This window comes from Choloepus didactylus, chromosome 9, assembly GCF_015220235.1.
Source record: "Choloepus didactylus isolate mChoDid1 chromosome 9, mChoDid1.pri, whole genome shotgun sequence".
NCBI lineage: Eukaryota > Metazoa > Chordata > Mammalia > Pilosa > Megalonychidae > Choloepus > Choloepus didactylus.
In genome coordinates, this window is record NC_051315.1 from 63,955,832 (window position 1) to 63,976,826 (window position 20,995).

The window sequence follows — 20,995 nt, forward strand, 5'->3', positions numbered from 1 at the left end:
TTAAGCTCAGGGAAATTTTATGTAATTTTTTCCTTGATGATTTCACACTTCATTACTTCTGTATCTTCATTCTAGAGTTCCTATTAGATGGACTTTACACTTTTTGATTAATTCTACATATGGCTTTATTTCTTATATTTCCCATTTACTTTATTCTTTTTATTCCAAATTTTGGAAGATTTTCTTACCTTTATCTGCCAGATCACTAATTTGATCTTCAGTTGTATAGGTTCCACTGATCACTCATTCTTTTAATAAATATTTAGTGAATTCCTATTGTGTGCCAGGCACTGTTCTAAGTGCTAGGATTCAGTGCTGAACAGTCTTCTTATTGGGTTTTTATTTTCCAAGAACTGTTTTTTACTCTCCAAATGCTCTCATATGGAGGCAAAATATTCTCAAATATCCCTAAGTATACCAAATGGACTTTTTGTTTAGGATAAAGATTTTATTCTGATCTCTTTTTACCTCTGTGTCAGTTCTATTTGTTCCGATAGTCCTCCTTCATGCTGTTGATTTCCCTTTACTTTTACAAAGAACTAAGTCAATTATTGTAGGTAAGGGCATAGGTTTTATCTGCCTTTGTATAGGTGTGTTATCTAACTGATTTCTCCTCTGAATGATTAATCAATGCAAGCTTTCTATAGGTGGGTGGGAAATGTCTACAGGAAGCACTGACTTAAAGGTAAATAGGTGTGGAGCAGAGAGGAAGAACATTTTGTATCAGTCAGAATTCTTGATTATGAGTAACAAAAAGTGGCTCTGGCTGGCTCTTTCCCTCTCGAAAACATGGCCACACCGGCTGTTCCGGCGAGTTCTCCTCCTGCTATGGCACCAGCTACTTCATCGGCCCCAACCACCGCCCCTGCCCCAGCCCCAGCCCCAGCTTTGGCTCCGGCTCCAGCACCAGCGCAGTTTCCAGCCCCCTCTTGGGATCCAGCGGCCGCAGCAGCAGCTCCAACCACAGCCGTGGGGCAGACCCTGACCTCACCGCAAGCCCCGGCACAGACTCTGGTGCTGTCGTTGCCTGGTCTGACCCTCCCAGGGCCCTTCCCTGGCGGCCACGTAGTCAGGCCGCACCCGGTCATTTTGGCCTCCATCGTGGACAGCTACGAGTGATGGAATGAGGGTGCGGCCCGAGTTATCCGGACCCTGCTGGGAGCTGTCAACAGATACTTGGTGGAAGTCACCAATTGCTTTTCAGTGCCACACAATGAGTCGGAAGATGAGGTGGCTGTTGACAGGGAATTTGCTAAGAACATGTATGAATTGCACAAGAAAGTCTCTCCAAATGAGTTCATCCTGGGCTGGTAGCTATAGGCCATGACATCACAGAGCACTTTGTGCTGATCCATGAACACTGCAGCCCAGAGGCTCCCAACCCATTAACTTCACTGTGGACACAAACCTTCAGAACAGCACCTGAGCAGCAAGGCCTGTCAGCACTTAAATGGTCGTTCCTGGGAGGACCATGGGGGTGACAGTCACACCTCTGACAGTGAAATAAGCATATTATGACACCGATCGCATTGGAGTTGACCTAATCATGAAGACCCATTTTAGCCCCAGCCAGGTGATTGGACTCTCAAGTGACTTACAGCAAGTAGGAGGAGCATCAGCTTGCATCCAGGATGCCTTAAGCCCAGTGTTGCAATATGCAGAGGATGTACTGTCTGGAAAGGTGTCAACTGACCATACTGTGGGCCGCTTCTTGATGAGTCTGTTTAACCAAGTACCCAAAATAGTTCCTAATGACTTTGAGATCATGCTCAACAGCAACCTCAATGACCTGCTGATGGTGACCTATCTGGCCAGTCTCACGCAGTTATAGATTGCCCTTGAGAGAAACTTGTGAACCTGTGAATGGGCCCTAAGCAGCATTCCAGCCACTCGGGCCCCAGACCTAGGACTCATACCTGAGTGAAGGAGAAATGGTATCTTTGTGGTCTTGAGGCACAGACTCAATCAACTGATTGTGACTAAGTAAATATAGCCTAACTTTTGTAAAGGAAAAAAAAAGTGGCTCTGACTTACATATAAAAAATAATTTATTGGCAGGCTATTGGGTAGCTTACAGAATTGATCAGAAGGCTGAGAATCAGGCTTGGAAAACCAGCAGGAACTGAGGGACCACAGTGAAGGACACCCTGCAGAAATAGTCTAGTTAAGCCCTTTCTGCCAGCACTGTGGCTCTTACTCCAGATACAGGTTCTGGGCAGAACAGCCGGTGCTCCAACTGCCAAATCAGCAGACAGGGTTGTCTCCTAAACACCCAATAATCACATTTGGTGGGCAGAACAATGGCCTTCCAAGGATGTCTTACCTTAATCCATATCTTATGACAAAAGGGACTTGGCAAATGTGATTAGGACTTTGGATTAGCCAAGTGGACCCAAATACATGAGTCCTTTAAAACAGAGACCATTTCCCAGGGCTGACTACAGAAGAACCTGAGCTGTAACTCTGCTGCTTTGAAGATGGTGGAAGGGAGCCACAGCCAAAGAATAATGGCAGTCTCTAGTAGCTGGAGCAGGCAGAAAACCCCAAGTCTCCCTTAGAGTTTCTCTTAGAGCATACACACTGCTGACATCTTGATTTTGGCCCCATAAGACCTGTGTCAGACTTTTCTGTCCTCCAGAACTGTAAAATAATAAATTTGCATTTTTTTTAAGCCACTGAGTTTGTGGCAACATTTTCCAAAAGCAATAGAAAACTAGTACAACATACATACGCACTGTTTCCTGGCCAGGATGCCAAAATAAGGAAGGGTTCACTCTGGTGACTGAAGGTGCACAGTGTCTTCCTTGCAGAGCTGCGTTGTCTTCTCCTGACACTTCCTCCTGTGCATGCACCTCCCCCACCTTGCCCCTCGGGGCCCTCCCAGACAAGGCCCAACAGCACTGATGTTTTCCTGCTGCCAGTTTCGCGGCAGTGGAGGGCCAGTGGGCAGCAGGCTCTGAATACGCTTCTTCTTTTTTTTTTTTTAATTAAATTCAGTTTTATTGAAATACATTCACACACCATACAATCATCCATGGTATACAATCCACTGTCCACAGTATGATAACATAGTTATGCGTTCATCACCACAATCTATCTCTGAACATTTTCCTTACATCAGAAAGAACCAGAATAAGAATAAAAAATAAAAGTGAGAAAAGAACACCCAAATCATCCCCCCATACCACCCCATTTGTCCTTTAGTTTTTTTCCCCATTTTTCTACTCATCCATACACTAGATAAAGGGGGTGTGATCCACAAGGTCTTCACAATCACACTGTCACCCCTTGTAATCTACATTATTATATAATTGTCTTCAGGAGTCCAGACTGCTGGGTTGGAGTTTGGTAGTTTCAGGTATTTACTTCTAGGTATTCCAATACATTAAACCCTAAGAGGTGTCATCTATATAGTGCATGAGAATGTCCACCAGAGTGACCTCTCAACTCTATTTGCAATCTTGCAGTCACTGAAACTATTTCGTCTCATTTTGCATCCCCCTTTTGGTCAAGAAGATACTCTCAGTCCCACAATGCCGGGTCCACATTCATCCCCAGGAGTCATATTCTGCATTGCCAGGGAGATTTACAACCCTGGGAGTCGGGTCCCACGTAGCGGGGAGGGCAGCAAGTTCACCTGTTGAGATGGCTCAGTTAGAGAGAGAGAGGGCTACATCTGAGCAACAAAGAGGTACTCAGGGGGAGACTCTTAGGCACCATTACATGCAAGTTTAGACTCTCCTTTGCAGTAACAAGCTTCATAAGGGCAAGTCCCATGACTGAGGGCTCAGCATATCAAACTGCCAGTCCCAATGTTTGTGACAACATCAACACTAGTCCAGGTGAGGATGTCCAACACATCCACACCTTCCCCCAGATCCTCGGGGCTGGGGAGGGGGAGGCTGTAAATATATTTTTTATTATCTGCTCAAATTACTCTGGGATGTGTCACGTGAATACACTTCTTGAATGAACTACCCTGATGGCTGATTTAGAGCCCTCATTCATTTTATTGTAAATATTCACTCCGAGTTTGGAATCTCTCTGGATCTGCTTTTATTGTCCCATTATTTTAATTGTTTATTTTGTTTGGCTTTATGTTGCCAATTTTGGGACAGGTTTTTTCCTTCAGTCTTGTCAATGTTGATTTCATTTAACCTTTATCTTCCAGGTATTTCAAAATTTCTGATAATGGCACCCTTTCTTGTTTTCCAGTGCTGTGTGGATTTCTTTTTTAAAGAGACACTTTTTTCCTATCACTATAAGAAAATTTGGGTGGAAGGCGACATGGCCTTGTGAGCTCAGTTCACCATCTTGAGCCAGTCACTGCCTATTATGTAGACTGGTTGTTCCATAATGGGTCTCAGACAGATTCCAAAGGATGCTCTCTACCTGCTCCCCAGAAGGGCAGGGTCCAGGCTCAGCAGCAGGCAATGGGAGAAAAGCAGTTGCTGGTGGGTTGGCACTCAGGAAGTCCAGGATGAGGCAGCAAGCAGATGCAATATGGGATGTGTGGAAATCCAGGTGAGCATCAGGGAAGCCCTAAACAGGAAAAGAAAAGACAGACCTGGGTTCCAGCCATGATTTTGCCCCTTATCAGCTATGCAACCTTAGGCAGCCTTAGTCTCCTTGATCTTCACTTGTAAAATAGGGAAAGCACCATCTGTCAGATAGGGTGGTACAAGGATAAAGGAAGATGATGTTGATAAAGTGCTTTCCATAGGCTTGGCATATTTATTGAGTGCTTTTACAAGGATTAATCCTGTTTAATCCTATTTATTAAGCCTGAGCCATTAAGTGAAAGCGCAGGGATGTGAACCCAGGCAGTCTGGCACAGATTCTGTGCCCTGGTTTATCTCGGGTGGGGGCTATTCCTCTGAGCGCTGTGTGCTTTCCCTCTGGATTTTTAGGAGTATAGGAGGAGGTGAGTGTAAAGGAGCCAGGTTGATTTTAGGAATTAGAATGGGGTTGAGTCAGCAACTGGGGGCTAAGTGACCCCCAGTAACAGGCAAGCTGGAGTTAGCAGATCATTATAAGTTATTGCTTAGTATTCATGCTTATCATTTGGCTTGTTTGCTTTTGTTATTTATTTATTTTTTCCATTACAGATCACAGTTTTTTTATTTTTTGTGTGTTTTTTTTAATATTCATTTATTTTTTGGAGCTAATACCTACATAACCGTAAAGTACAGAAATCTTAAGTGTACAGCTCAGGAAATTTTTAAATATATATGCACCTGCATTAATCACCATCCATATCAATGTGCAGATTTCCAGCCCCTTAGAAAGCTCCCTTACACACTTCTCCCACTGTTTGAACCCATCACCATAAGTGAGTTTAGTCAGGTTTTGAACTTCATATAAATGTAACATAAAGTTTGTGCTCTTTATGTCCGGTTTCTTTCACTCATCATGTTTGGTTTTTTTATTCTGATAAAGAACCAGATGCTTTCCAGGCCCTGAAGACCTGGTGGCCACACTTCATGAGCAGAGAGCTGAGCTCCCCTAGCAGTGACCCCAAGGGCGCTGTACACAAATACAGTATTTCCTCGCTGTGTCAGGAATGGGTAAACTTCCTATGAAGCCCAGATTTCCTGATCTGAACCCAGAAAAGCAATTTCTCTAGTCTGAAGTGTCCCCTCAGGTCAGGGCTTGGGGCGGAGATACTTTCTCCAAACTTGGATCCCAAAGAAGAGTCTAAAATAGCCACTAGTTTGGAGTTGGAAGAAGAGAGAGGGCCAAGAATCACTCAGCAAGTCTCAAGGAGAACAGAAATCCAGGGTGAGGACCGTGTTCATGGGGGAGGGTAGATGCCGCTGTCACCGAGAGGGAAGCCATCTTGGTAGGCAGAGCTGCGGGGGATGGAAAACAGGAGGAAACACCCGAGAGGGCAGGGCCACCATCTGCTTTGGCACCCTGGGCAGCTTTTGGGTTTCCCTGGGCCCCAAGAATACGTGTTCCTAGGATGTTACAGGTGTGTGGTGAGTGGCAGTTCCTTTGTCTTCCCCATGAGTCAGGTTCTAAACCAGGACAATTGCAGGAGTTCAGCTGAGGGCTGCACATTCCTCATCCTTTTGCAGCTGTGGGGGAGCAAAAAACTCTGAATTGCTCCATACAGCTTGGGTGCAAGAAATGTGCCTTCCCAGCTGACAGAGGTGTCCTGGATGCTATCGGCCATTTTTCAGTGAAGGTATCCTCTTGTTGATGCCTTAGTTTGGACACTTTTATGGCCCTAGAACTGTACATTTGTAACCTAATAAATTCCCTTTTTAAAAGCCGATCCATTTCTGGTATTTTGCATAACGGCAGCATTAGCAAACTGTAACACCAGCCTTACAAGGATGTCATGAATGATAAATGAAATAAGCTATTTGGAGCGTGTGCATGTGTTTTGCATTTGTTTATTTGGAGGGTTGGAATATTGAAGTCATTTTGGCTTCCTGTTGTTGAGAAGTTTGATTTTTTATTTTGCTCTTATTTTTCTTTAAATTCAATTTTACTGAGATATATTCACATACCATACTATCATCCAAAGTGTACAATCAGTTGTTCACAGTACCATCATATAGTTGTGCATTCATCACCCCAGTCTATTTTTTTTTAACATTTTCCTTGTACCAGAAAAGGTAAAAATAAGAATAAAAAATAAAAGTGAAAGGAACACCCAAATCATCCCCCCCACCCTGTTTTTCATTTAGTTTTTTGTCCCCAGTTTCCTACTCATCCATCCATCCACTGGATAAAGAGAGTGTGATCCACAAGGCTTTCAAAATCACACTGTCACCTCTTGTAAGCTACATTGTTATACAAATGTCTTCAAGAGTCAAGGCTACCGGATTGCCGTTTGATAATTTCAGGTATTTACATCTAGCTATTTCAATGCATTACAACCTAAAGAGGGTTATCTATATAGTGCACAAGAATGCCCACCAGAGTGACCTCTCGACTCCATTTGAAATCTCCCAACCACTGAAATTTTATTTCGTTTCATTTCACATCCCCCTTTAAGTTAAGAAGCTGTTCATCCCACGATGTCGGGTCCAGATTCATCCCTGGGAGTCAGATCCCATGTAGGGGGAGGGCAGTGAGTTCACCTGCTGAGTTGGCTTAGGTAGAGAGAGAGAGGGCCACATCTGAGCAACAAAGAGATACTCAGGGGGGGCTCTTAGGCACAATTATAAGCAGGTTTAGGCTCTCCTTTGCAGTAACATTTGCTCTCATTTTTAGCAAGCAAACAAAATCTAAAAATTAAGTTTCTTGGTTCTCAGAGTACCAGGCTTACACCTTCTCAAAATGAAGAGGATTCATTTTGACTGAGCTTCAGACACCAACTTTACCAACAATATGCAGTAAAACATTACAAAGAATTTTATTTTTTCTGCAAATTTTTGCTTAGGGCTTCGTGGTATAGAATAAACACTCTGCAACCCAGCAACACTTATTTCAAAGGACGTAAGTTACTAGATTTTGGGGTGCTTAGTTTAGAATAGTCAGGAGGTCTTTTCTCCTTTTTCTCATAATGATGGAACACTTAGCAGAAGTTCTCACTTTTGGACCACTGTTGCAAGCATTGCCTTGAGATGTCCTTGATGGGGCCACTATGAAGAAGCAGGTAGCCCATTCCCAGGAGACCTTGGTATCCGTCACTGTCAACTGCTGTCTTGGGCCATGAAATCAGTTGCATACAAGCCCATTGGCCCAAATGGTTGACCAAGTAGACAGAAGAGTTTACCTGTCATTCCTCTTTTATTTTTACCCTTCTCTCACCTCTCTCTTACAAAAATAAAATCAAACACATACCAAAAAAATTATTTCAAATGTTTGTAAAAATAAGGAGAATTGTACGATGAACCCCCACATCTACATTACTCAGCTTCCCAATTATTACTTTAGGGCCAGTCATTCACCCACCCTCACCCCACTATTCCCACTGGATCATTTTGAGGCATATGAGGCAAATCTCAGATGTCACCTTGATTTCTGCTATAAAGTTTTCAGCAAATAATTCTAAAAGATATGGGCTCTTTTAAAAAATGAAACCACAATACCTTTATCACTCCTAAAATTATTAACAATAATTCCATAATATCAAATACACGGGTTTAAATTTCCTCAATCATTTCATAAATGTCTTTTTAAGGTTGATTTATTTGAATCAGGATCCAAACAAGGTCTGAATATTGCATTTTCTAAGTTTATTTTAATCCAAAATTCTTCTCTCTTTTTCTTTTATTTATTGAATAAACCAGATCATTTCTCCTCTAGAGGGTAGATTTTGCTGTTGGCATCCCTGTGGTGTTGCTTAACAAGTTCCTCCATTCCTTGTTCTTCCTGCAAGCTGGGTGTTAGATATAGAGTTAGCTCTGTTTTAGTTTGATTTTTTGGCAAGAACACTTTATAGATGGTGCTGTATACGTCCACTGGAAAGCATACAAGGTTTGCTTGTTCCATTTTTCGTGATGTTAGCAGGCATGAATCATCATTATTTAGAAGAGCTTCTTTCTTCATTTTTAACCACCCTTCAACCCAACCTTCAAGCTACATGCCCTTTCAAATCCACCTTCTCACACACCCTCTCCTCTGTACTATTTCAATTTATTAGGAAATGGTTACTTGGTTGGAAACTCATTTCACAAACGTAAGCTCCTTGAAAAATAGCCAGAAGGCTCCATTAACCTTCAGTCTATGTAAATAGAATTTTCTAAGTTCCCTCCTATGGCAGATATTGCTGATTGCCTATCCATCCATCCACCATCCTTCCCACCCTTTTTATTTGCTGGGGGGGCCCACCATCCACTTTAGAGGCTGGCCAGCTACTCAACAGCCTCAGTGGTTTCTAGGAAAGCTTTTCTTTTCCTTCTTAATGAGGAAAACCTCATCTTTGTGTCTTTAGATGATGTGCGACATTGTGTTATTTGGAGCTATGGTGACCGTCTTGTGACTGTGAAGGGGTGGCTTGAGAACTGATGCCAACAGGCCAACAATGATGGGGTGGAAATGTGGGAAGGAGTCTATCCTCATAAGTCACTGGGCCACTGCACAAAGCGTAATTCCAGAATCCTCACCGTGTGAAATTTCAAGTTTAAGCCACTTTTAGTCAGGCATTTGCAGCTATAAACAAGCTAAAAGACACATCAACTATATTCAAATACATCTTTTATATGTTGTTCCTTACTTTTTAAAGTCCCAATGTAAAGAAAAAGGTCTATGGACCTTTACTTTGAGTTTACCATAAAATCAAACTCTTTTTCATCCACTCGAGCAGAAATAAAACAATGATACAGATAGCACAAAATACTGAATCATCAAAAAATTTTTATGATGTCATATTTAAAATAAAATTAGATTTTTTTCATTTATCTCAATTTAATGCAGCACTGCATTTTATGCAACTGAATTTAATTTTATTAGAGAAGTGGTAGCTATACAGAAAAATCACGCAGAAAATACAGAGTTCCCATACACCTCCCAATCAGTTTTCCCTATTATTTATACTTTGCATTAGTGTAGTAACTTTGTTACAATTGATGAAGCAATATTGTAATTATACTATTAACCATAGTCCACAGTCCATAGTTTACATTAGGGTTCACTGTGTTGTACAGTTCTATGTTTGTTTGTTTTAATTTATTCTGGTAACATATATACACCCTAAAACCTCCCCTTTTTACCACATTCAAATATACAATTCATTGGTGTTAGTTACAGTCACAGTGTTGTGTTACCATCACCACCATCCATTACCAAAACTTTCCATCACCTCAAACCAAAACTCTATACCAATTAAGCATTAACTCCCCCTTCCCTACCCTACCCCAGCCCCTGGTAACCTATATTCTAGTTTCCGACTCTATGAATATGAATATGGATATCCAGTTTTGCTAGCACCATTTATTGAAAAGATTATTCTTTCCCCATTGAGTGGACTTTGGCATCCTTGTCAAAAGCCAAATGGCTAAAGATGTGAGGGTTTATTTCTGAACTCTCAATTTGCTTCCATTTGTCTGTATGCATGTCCTTGTGTCACTGCCACACTGTTTTGATTACAATAAAATTAGCTTTTGATAGAATATAAGTTGGAAAGGTACACAGAAATCTGAGAGTAGAGATGGAGACTTAGAAACTTCCATATTGGTAGTTCCATATAGGAACTGGAGTAAAATATTTGCCAAGGATTATTCTCAAAGCAGTTCTGGAGAGCTTAAATTTGAGTTTTGGCAATAAAAGGAAACTTTTCTCCTATTACCTTACGCTGGACATAACATTTTTATTGAGTAGGAGAATTGGAATTTCTGAATCTCCTCATTTGCAACAATACAGTTCCCAAGTTTAAAATTGAACGTCCAAGATTAGCAGAGCGAGTAATGGGAATTTAATTTAAAACAAAATTGTACAATGTTTGAAATCTGTTTAAGCAGCAGCTATAGAACTGACATAATAAAGGACATCTGAGGCTGTGTCCTGTCCTGGCGCCTGCTTCTCGTGTTGTGTATTACCAGACTGTGTTGTTTGCAAGCAAAGCTTCCTTTGTTTTTGGCCAGTAGATTACACCTTTGTCCTTGCAAAAAGTAAGGTGATGACAGCAACTGGCTCCAGGAAACCCTCAGTAACAAACCCTCTTTGTTTTGTGAGGAGACTCTGGCTTGCAAAGGGATGACATCAGCAGGCTTGCCACCCACATCTGTGGAGCATCAGTTTACAGAGACTCATTGCTGATGACTTACACTCTGAACAGCTGCTGGCTCTCCTGCCTGCTTTCACTGTGAAGATGGGGATCATACCTTCCAGATCTCCAATTGTCTATCCTGTTATCAGACCATGTGTCAGTCAGACAGTGTGCTCTGGAGGTCTGATTTGGAAAATACGATCACTTTAGCTATGACACAGTCCCCTTCCAGCTTCTCCACCCACTTGGAGATTTTCCCTGTCTCCTTGTTTTGGGTACTTCTTTAGGTGGTGTCCCTTCTCCTTTGCTGAATGAGTTCCCCATGTGTCTTCAGTGGAGATACTCTCTCTTCAGGGATCCTGCTGAGAAAGGATTTCAATACTCATTTCTCCTAAAATTAGATAATGTAAAGCATTATCTAAAAATGCATAAAGCTAGGCATTGAAGGAGATGAACGTAGCCCATCTTGGAAAAGCCACTGATGAAAGAAGGCAGATAGGGTTCAGTTTTGAAGATGAGGTAAGAGCAAAGATCAACGTCAAACTCACTGGGGCAGGTTTGCTGTCCCCAGGAGATGGGTCAGGCAGTGGGCTTACCATTTACTCTGACACTGTGGCTCAGGTGCCCGGGGGTGGAGAACATGCCAGATTCTTAGGTATCTCCTATAATACTTAACACAGTGATCCAGTTACCCCAGAGATGCTCAGGAGATACTTTTCAGGCTGCATTGACAAATAGCTTTTAGTTGGGCCTCCTGTGTTTGTCACACCAGGTAAATGCATTTGCAACCATCCAGAGCATCAAATCATTCCTGAACCACAAAACATCTTTGTACTTGAGGATAATTTTTCAAGAAGGTAGGACTTTGATTTTCCTGATTTATTTTCATCTGATTTATTTTCATTCTTATGCAACAAGAATATTAGAAATAAAATTTAGGAGAGGAGAGACAATCCTTGAGTATAAGGAGAATGGTATTGGCTTGGGACAGCTGAATAAATAACACATATTTATCCTACTGTCTGAGCCTTACCCAAGCCTTTTTACAACCATCAGGTGTTTAATAGTCACATTTTTCTGTGAAGTCATCAAACTGTAAACAGAGTGATTGCCATGTCTTAAAAAGAAAAGAATAGCACCAACATTCCTTTCCAAAGTGAAATGTCTTTGTTTTTGTCTTTGGGAGCATGGGACCAAGGGCATGAGGGTAGATTTGGGGCTGTGGACCTTTACAGGGCATGTGAACCACACACAGCTCCTTTTAGGTCTGTCCTGAGAACCGTGCTCTGAGAGGAAGCTCTGCACCCACTGCGCCCCAAACACAGTCCAGACGATGCCACCGCCGCCTTTCGTTACAGGATGGTAGGTGCTCAGTGACTGTTTGTTAGGTAAACAGAACGTTATGCTTTGTTTTAGCAGTATTTGGAAAGTCTAGCTTCCCCTTCATGTTTACAAGTTTCTTATGTTGAGGATTAAATCTTGTGCACCCAAGTATCTCTCAGTATACAAATGCAGACACTCGTGGGTGTTTGGGGCTGTGTGAATGAAGGATGGGCTGTGTTCATGGGTGCCAGGGGGTCCCGAGAGGTTAATCCCCACACTTGTAACACCAGGGTGGTCCTCCGCAGCCACAAAAATGTTCTCCCATTTCCTTTTGGGTCTCACCGACTCCCGGTAAGAGTTGGAAAAAGACCTGAGAGATTTAGTCCAGACTCTTTATTTTATAATGACAAAATTAGGGTTTAGAGAGATGGAACAACTTACCCAAGCCTATGCAGCTAGTCTAGAAAATCACTTTCCTTCCTGAAATATATATATTTAAAATTTTATCTAAAATATCTTCATTTCACTGCTATATACATGTCCTCAAATAGTTGCTATAATCAGTTATTTCTCAAGAAAAATCTAACAGCTTTTTTTAAAAAATACCATTTTATTGGGATATAGTCACATACCATACAATCATCCAAAGTGTACAGTTGTTCACAGTGTCATCATATAGTTGTGCACTCATCACCACAAGTTTTGAACATTTCATTACTCCAAAAAATGAAAATAAAAATAAGAATAAAAATAACAGTAAAAAAAAGAACACCAAAAACATCTCATACCCCCTCCCCCCGTTATTCATTTGCATTACTTTTTGTCCCCAATTTTCTACTCTGTCCATATACTGGATAAAGGGAGTGCGAGCCACAAGCTTTTCACAATCACATGATCACACCATGTAAGCTATATAGCTATACACTCATCTTCAAGAATCAAGGCTACTGGGTTGCAGTTCAACAGTGTCAGGTATTTCCTTCTAGCTATTTCAACACATCAAAAAAACTGAAAAGGGATATCTATATAATGCATAAGAATAACCTCCAGAATGACTTCTCAACTCCATCTGAAATCTCTCATCCACTGAAACTATTTTCATTTCTCGTCCCTCTTTTGGTCCAGAAGGCTTTCTCAATCCTACAATGCAAGGTCCAGGCTTCTAAAGGCTTTTAACTAGTTATTTTCTAATTTACACATTTCAGGATGTTAAATAAGAAATCCTCACCGAGACACCAAGATGACAAAGGGAGTTATGACACTAGGTGTGCAGGAGAGGTCGCTGCACTGGATGGGCCAGGGTTGGTTGGGACAAAGCTTGCACAGGTGTTTCTGTTTGCATGGAACAGACATGGGTCTACTCCTGAGAGACACAGAATGGGAAAGAAAGGGGAAGCTTAGCTCCTGTCCAACAGGGCCACCTAGAGGAGCTAATAGGCTTCAGCAGGGAGAAGCTGGAGTTTCAGCAGAGCTGAGCTGAGACAGAGAATTTAAACCGATGAAGGGAACTTCAGGTGAGAGGGGCGGTCCCCAGCAACGGGGGGTGGGGGTGGAGCAAGATCTCTGAAGAACCCATGAGAGCACCCCACAAGGGGAAGAGGTAGCTTTCAATATCGTCACCAGGACCAGAAAGAGAGAAACCTTCGTTTGAGGCCACCGGCCAAATAAGAGATTTTCTCCCTCCTCCCTCCCTACTTTTCTCCCTCTTCCTGCTCTAACCCTGGAGAAACCATGCTTCACACAATATGGGGCAGAAGAGTTGGAAACAATAGTTCCAATAGTGCGGAAGGAGAAGATGGACCCTGCCCCCCTTCCCTGGCTTCCTGGCTGCAGGAGGCCCCGCATGGCTGAAGGCAGAGGTTTCGACTTTAAATATGATTTAAAGAGTTGATCATTATACAGGACTGGATATTCCAACTTCTTAATTAAGACTGCATTGGAGACTTAAGTGGCTGTAGGTTTTTTTCATTGCCTAAGAGTGATAAAGGCACAAGGCTTGGCATTATGAGGGTTTGCATTCAGGGACAGGGGAAGAACTTTCCCCACTGAATAATTTTAAAGGGTCAGTGGAATAAAAAATTAAGTTGCTTTTTTATTTGAATAAATTCTTTTCTTCTTCAAATTGAACAGCCTATAGACATCATTTTGTTGGCTTTTGTTTCTCTAACCCACCAATGTGTGATTGCTTATGTTACCTCTAAATTTATTAAGCCTACTGACTAAGCCAGCACTTAGGACGCAAAGAACACTGGACACGCCAATTAACCAAGGGACAAATCCCACGAATGGCACTTGTGACGTTTTCCCGGGTGACTTGGTGTGTGCACAGCAACTCAGGGGCTGGCCCTCCAGCAAACTATGAACTCAAGGAGAGAGACAAATGTATTCTGATCAGTAACCATTTCTGAGTTATACTCGATGGGGCCTTTCTGTGATCTCTTTCTTCTCAAAGCCCTCTCCCAGCAAACACCACTGCTACAAAGCCTGTTGTCAAGTAAAACTGAATGAAATATGTTAAAAGTCTCCAAAAGGCTGTGTCCGATTCTATCCCAAGCCAGGCAGAGAACACCAATTGAGTTCTCATCGCCATTGCCCAATATCCTTTGTTGTTTCATCAGAATAGTTTCCCTCTATAAGACATTGATGATTCCAAAGTCTGCTTTAAGAAGTTTCTTTATTACATATGAAGTGATTGAAAACTGCCAATCACGAATCTGGCAATCCCCTCTCATGAGTTTAAAGACTGTTCTGATTACGATAATTACATTTTTATGAATATCCCTACCTAGACACTAACAATTTTACTGTGTCAGACTATATCACACAAAGATGCATCAATTTCATCTGCAATGAAAAATAGAGTCTAATGGCACAGTTATATTTATGATAGTCAAACAGCAAGATAAGTACTTCAACCAAAAGAATTCTGAGCATTATTTAACCTTGAGCTGGTGATTAAGAATGAAGGCTTGTCAGCTTTCATGAATTATTTTCTTGTGACTTTTGTGGTTTGATTTGATTTTTGAAAATCCGTACTTAACATTTGGATTCTACCTCCCCCCACCCATGATATGTGGGCAAGACAAAAACAAAGATTAGTAGATATTATTCATGGTCAAAGAGGGACTCTTAGGTAATTATAGGACCTAAGTGTATTTCAGGTACAATACCATGCCAACTGGTTTTCTACTTGAGATACTCTAAGTTTCTTTTTTTAAAATTCAATTTGAGATGTATTCACATACCTTACAATCATCCACAGTGTAAAATCAGTTGTTCACAGTACCGTCAGATAGTTGTGCATTCATCACCAGAATCAATTTTTGAACATTTTTTAGTACTCCAGACAAATAAACAAACAAATAAATAAATAAATAAAAATAAGGGTAAAAATTAAGGTAAAAAGAACACCCAAAACACCCCATCCTCCCAACTCCCCCCCCCCATTATTCATAACCCCATTTTTCTACTCATCTGTCCATACACTGGAGAAAGGGAGTGTGAGCCACATGGTTTTCACAATCGCACAGTCACACCGTGTACAAGCGTCTTCAAGAATCAAGGCCACTGGGTTGCAGTTCAACAGTTTCATGTGTTTCCCTTTAGCTATTCCAACACACTAAAAACTAAAAAGGGATATCTATGTAATGCATGAGAATAACCTCCAGAGTGACCTCTCGACTCCATTTGAAATCTCTCAGCCCCTGAAACTTTGTTTCATTTCTCTTCCCCCTTTTTTGTCAAAAAGATTTCCTCGATCCCATGATGCCGGGTCCAGGGTCATCCCCACAAGTCATGTCCCACATTTCTAGGGAGATTTACACCCCTGGGAGTCATGTCACACGTGGGGGTGAGCAGCCTAAGTTTCTTAAATTGTGATGCAAATAATGGACAGAGTATTTAGGTTTGATGCTATATGTATTGGTTTAATGCAAAGAAAATTGTCCTGTTATTACAGTGACCAGTGCTAGTCAAAGTGTTGCCTGAGAAGTAGCAACAATCAAGAACCACCTGGAAAACCTGTTAGAAATGCAAATTCTCAGGCCCAATCCCAGACCTGCTCAATCAGAATTTCTAGTTAAGGACTCTGTTTTAACTAGCCCTCCGGTGATTCCCTGAGATTTGAGAACCACCGCTCCACATCTTGGGACTATTTTCCATTGGCTACAGTGAAACGTGAATAGGTGTGAGGCTGCAATCACGGATCACTGTGGGCCTTCCCTGTAAAATGCATGCAGAGGCAGCATTTCTGGAAAGGTGCCTACTTGAACAGCCGTTTGGATAAGTCCCTGAGTACAGGGCTTCCTCTTCAGGGGATATTCTCTTCTTTAAATCCCATAAAATCACAGTGTGCTCCAGGCTCTAGATTCTTCCCACCCCCACTCATAATTATTGGACCATCCTCCCTGGTAGGAGGAAATTTTACATGCCCTTCATAATGTCTGAGGACTTCCACCAGCCTGATGGCCTGCTGACCCTTCCCCTCTGTTACTGACCATTTCTCTGAAGACTCCTTGAACTGCTTAAAATTTTAACCTCTAACACGATACTCTTCTATACATCTTTATGGCACATCCTGCATGATCACCTTTTGACAGCACTTTTGACAGGCCAAAATTATTTGCCAGAACTCACCAGAAAATGGTATTTGGTGAGGTCACACGCAGCAAGCACACTCAGTGCAAGGAAACACAGTAGAGAATGCACCTAGCATGGAGTGCTGGTGCTCGCTGTTCTGAGCTGTCGCGACACGATTTTTCTTTGGCTAAAAAGGGAAGGCAGCACTTAGCATGGGGGTAACGTGTCATCAGAGTTCAGTGATGGACTGTTAGATAGATATAGCTATAGATAAATACTTTTTATGGAAAATATTTGACAAACAAATAGCATTATAATAACTCAGTACTGTATGGGGCAATATTAAAAGGAATAAATGAATATGACAAAAAGTGAATGCCATCTTGGTGATTTAATCTTCTTATTCACATATACAAAGAAATACTAATCAAATTAACTCAAGGCCCAAGTTCAAGGGCAAAAAGAAGGGAGATAGAGGAGCAAATCAACTACTCACATTTCCTTTTGACTCTAATGTGGAGAATTCCAGAAATCTGCAATTGTTTAATGAGTTATGTCTGAATTTGAGTTGCTCCCCTGAGATCACCTTAAAAAGCAGCAGCTGTCAACAAGATGAGCTGAAAAGTATGGGTTTATACGTTCCTTTCAAAACATCAAGGGTTTACAACCAACCCCCAAGCCCTAAAGAACCTCAAGAAGTTAGATCACATACAAGAGGTAAAGTATCAGTGGTAAACGTTACCATTTTGTTTCATGGATCTGTCTGAAACAGATAGCATTTTGATGGGTGATCTTCAACTCACTAACTTGCTAGGACAAACAGAAAACAGGAAAAGGGTAGGAGTCTCTGATGACTAAAACATGTTTATGTTAAGTCCATGATGGGTATTTCAGGTGTTCTGACAGGCATTTTCCGGTTGTGGAGGTTTGAAGTGCTATGTACCCCACAAAAATATGTTCTTAAAGTGAATCCATTCCTGTGGGTGTGAACCCATTGTGTAGGCCTTTTGATGAGGTTACTTCAGTTAAGGTGTGACTCACCTTATTCGGGATGGGTTTAAGCTTATTATTGGAATCCTTTATAAACAGAAAGAATACAGAGAGAGAGAAAAAAAGATACAGAAGTAAGAAGCTGAAAGCAATGAAACCTGGAAGAGAAGGTTGAGACCAGCAGACACCGCCATGTGCCTTGCCATGTGGCAGAGGCACCAAGGATCACCAACAGCTGGTCTTCGGGAAGAAAGCATCCTTGCTCATGCCTTGATTCGGACATTTTTCTGGCCTCAGACTATAAGCTAATAAATTTCCTTTGTTTAAGCCAACCCATTTCATGGTAACTGCTTTGAGCAGTCTAGGAAACTAAATCACCAGTGAAGATTTAAGCTAAATTAGAGCCTTATGGCTAGTATCTCAAGTATCACAAAGGTCAAATGCATCTTCCTAGATAACCCTAATGCAATGTTTGCAGGACAATGACCGAATTGACTATGTACAGGCCACTATAGGAGTACAAAGGAAGCAACTCTTCAGCCCTCTTTTATCTGCCTGCCGTCCTCATGTCACTGTTAAGGAAAGCTGAAGGCTTAAGAATGTTTTCAAAATACCCACTTTGTGTTGAGTTCCGCATCAGAAGCTGGGGCTGGCAATAATGCAGGGGCAGATCCTGGCTCTGCAGGGCCTGAAGCCTAGACAATTTGGGTTGCCCTATTTAAGAAAGAGGATAAATACTTACAAATAATTAGTCTCAAGAGTACTCAGTTAGAAGGGATCCTTGCAAGTGGGGGTCCTGAAGCTTGAGCATCATTAACTTCCTGTAAATGTGCTTCTCTAAACATGGGAGCAAAATTTTAAGACAAAGGAATTTGTGATATAATATTGATGGATGGGACATTCCCAAACATTTACTAGTAAGAAGCCTGTATACACTAAATTTAGCTCCAGAGCTAGACATTAAGTGCCAAGTGGTCTGAGAGGAGGGAAGCAAGGCTGTAGGGAAGACAGGGGAGAAGGGGCCCCACCAAATTGGCTGGTGTCAATTATGTGTACTAGAAGTCTTCAATTAGTTTGAATGCTTAGGGAACTGGGGATCCTTGAATTTCCCATTCAAATTAATCAGTAACAAAAACATATCACCTTTTGGCCATTAAAAGTCTTTCTAAATACTGTTTTTACAATTTTTCTGTAGGTTTAAGAACTTTTAAAAAACTTATCAGTATAATCCATCCACTGAGATTAAAGGAGAAAAGAAACCAATTACATAAAGGGGTAAAACTGTAAATAGTCACTTTTGTCCACAGCAGAAAGCCCTCTTGTCGCTGGGGTGACTGAAGTTACACCAATGCCTGGTGGGAACAGGGGTGCTGGCATCCTTCAATGCCACTCAGAGATTATTCAACTCATATGGTTATGTGGGGATATCAGTTTGACTATTTGTGGTAAAGCTGGCACACTGTAAGTGCTCAATAAAAATGCACAGGATGAATGAATGAACCAAATGAATGATCCCAGCTTGAACAAATGAGGCCAGTTTCGAAAGCAGTTTTTATGCCAAAAAATTTTGTAATTTAATTTTATCAGGTTTCTTTGAATGCATTGAGAATTTCTTCCTAAATGTGGCCTGGGTTTGATAGTAAAAGAACTAATGAATGGAATGGAACTTTTACTGAGCACCTAGTATATGCCAGATACTATGCCTAGTGTTTTGTATATTTATTCAAGCCTTGCAAAACCTCTGAAAGATAAGTACTTCCATTTGGCAGATGAAGAAACTAGAGCTCAGAGGGCTTGAATAACATGCTGTTCTAGTTTGCTAATGCTGCTGGAATGCAAAACACCAGGAATGGATTGGCTTTTATAAAAGGGGGTTTATTTGGTTACACAGTTACAGTCTCAAGGCCATAAAGTGTCCAAATAGGGTACCTTCACTGGAGGATGGCCAAAGGTGTCCAGAAAACCTCTGTTAGCTGGGAAGGCATGTGGCTGGTGTCCGCTCCAAAGTTCTGGTTTCAAAATGGCTTTTTCCCAGGATGTTCCTCTCTAGGCTGCAGTTCCTCAAAAATGTCACTCTTAGTTGCACTTGGGGTATTTGTCCTCTCTTAGCTTCTCTGGAGCAAGAGTCTGCTTTCAATGTCTGTCTTCAAACTGTCTCTCATCTGCAGCTCCTGTGCTTTCTTCCAAGTGTCTCTCTTCGCTGTAGCCCCAAAATGTCACTCACAGCTGCACTGAGTTCCTTCTGTTTGTCAGCCCATTTATATGGCTCCACTGATCAAGGCCCACCCTGAATGGGTGGGGCCATGCCTCCATGGAAATATCTCATCAGAGATACCACCTATGGTTGGGTGGGGCGCATTTCCACGCAAACAACCTAATCCAAACGTTCCAACTTAATCCTCACTAATATGTCTGCCCCACAAGATTTTATCAAAGAATATGGCTTTTTCTGGGGGACATAATACATTCAAACCAGCACACATGCCTATGATTTCACAGAGAGCAAGTGGCAGAGCCAGGATTCAAATTCAGTTTGTGTGCCCAGGGCTCGTTCTCTGATGATGCAACCTTTCATTTAGGCTTTTTTTTCAGTTCATGTGAAAGATACCTGAAGCAGAGATATCAGCTAGAGGTAGCAAGGATTACAAAGAGGGGAGTGTGGTATAGTGAAAAGTAATGCTGCTTGCCCTTTGGTGGTATGTGATGTGGCAACTTTAATTCAAGAAGTGTAAGACCAGAGAGTTGGACTAGATGACCTCTGTGCTGGTTTGGATGCATTATGTCCCCCAAAATGCCATGTTCTTTGATGCAGTCTTGTGGGGGCAGATGTATTAAGTGTTGATTAGGTTGAAACCCTTTGATTGAGTGTTTCCATGGAGATGGGACTCAATCAACTGTGGGTGAAATGTTTGATTGGATTATTTCCATGGCGATATGGACTCCGCAAATTCAGGGTGGGTCTTGATTTATTTGCTGGAGCCCTATAAAAAAAGCTCACAAACAGAAGGACCTCAAAGTAGTTAAGAGTGACATTTTGGAGAGCAGCTGTTGAAAGCAGACTTTTGCTGGTCCAGAGTTTGCCTGGGAGGAAACTAAGAGAACACCCCAGATGCCTAGAGAGAAACATCCTGGGAGAAAGTCATTTTGAAACCAGAACTCCAGAGCAGATGCCAGCCATGTACCTTCCCAGCTAACAGAGGTTTTCTGGACATCATTGCCATTCTTCTGTGAAGGTACCCTATTGTTGATGCCTTAGCTTGGACCCTTTTATGGCCTTAAGACTGTAACTTTGTAACCAAATAAACCCCCTTTATAAAAGCCACTCCATTTCTGGTATTTTGTATAAGGCAGTATTAGCAAACAGGAACAACCTCTTAATGGGGTGGCCACATGGCCCCAGTCTTCCAGGGCAGCCCCAATTTACACATCTTATGCCAA

The 20,995-nt window shown here is 41.7% G+C and overlaps 1 pseudogene; it reads left to right on the forward strand.

Moving 5' to 3' along the window:
• Window positions 1-765: 765 nt before the first annotated feature.
• On the forward strand, window positions 766-1,831 carry LOC119543750 (annotated as a pseudogene).
• Window positions 1,832-20,995: the final 19,164 nt, after the last annotated feature.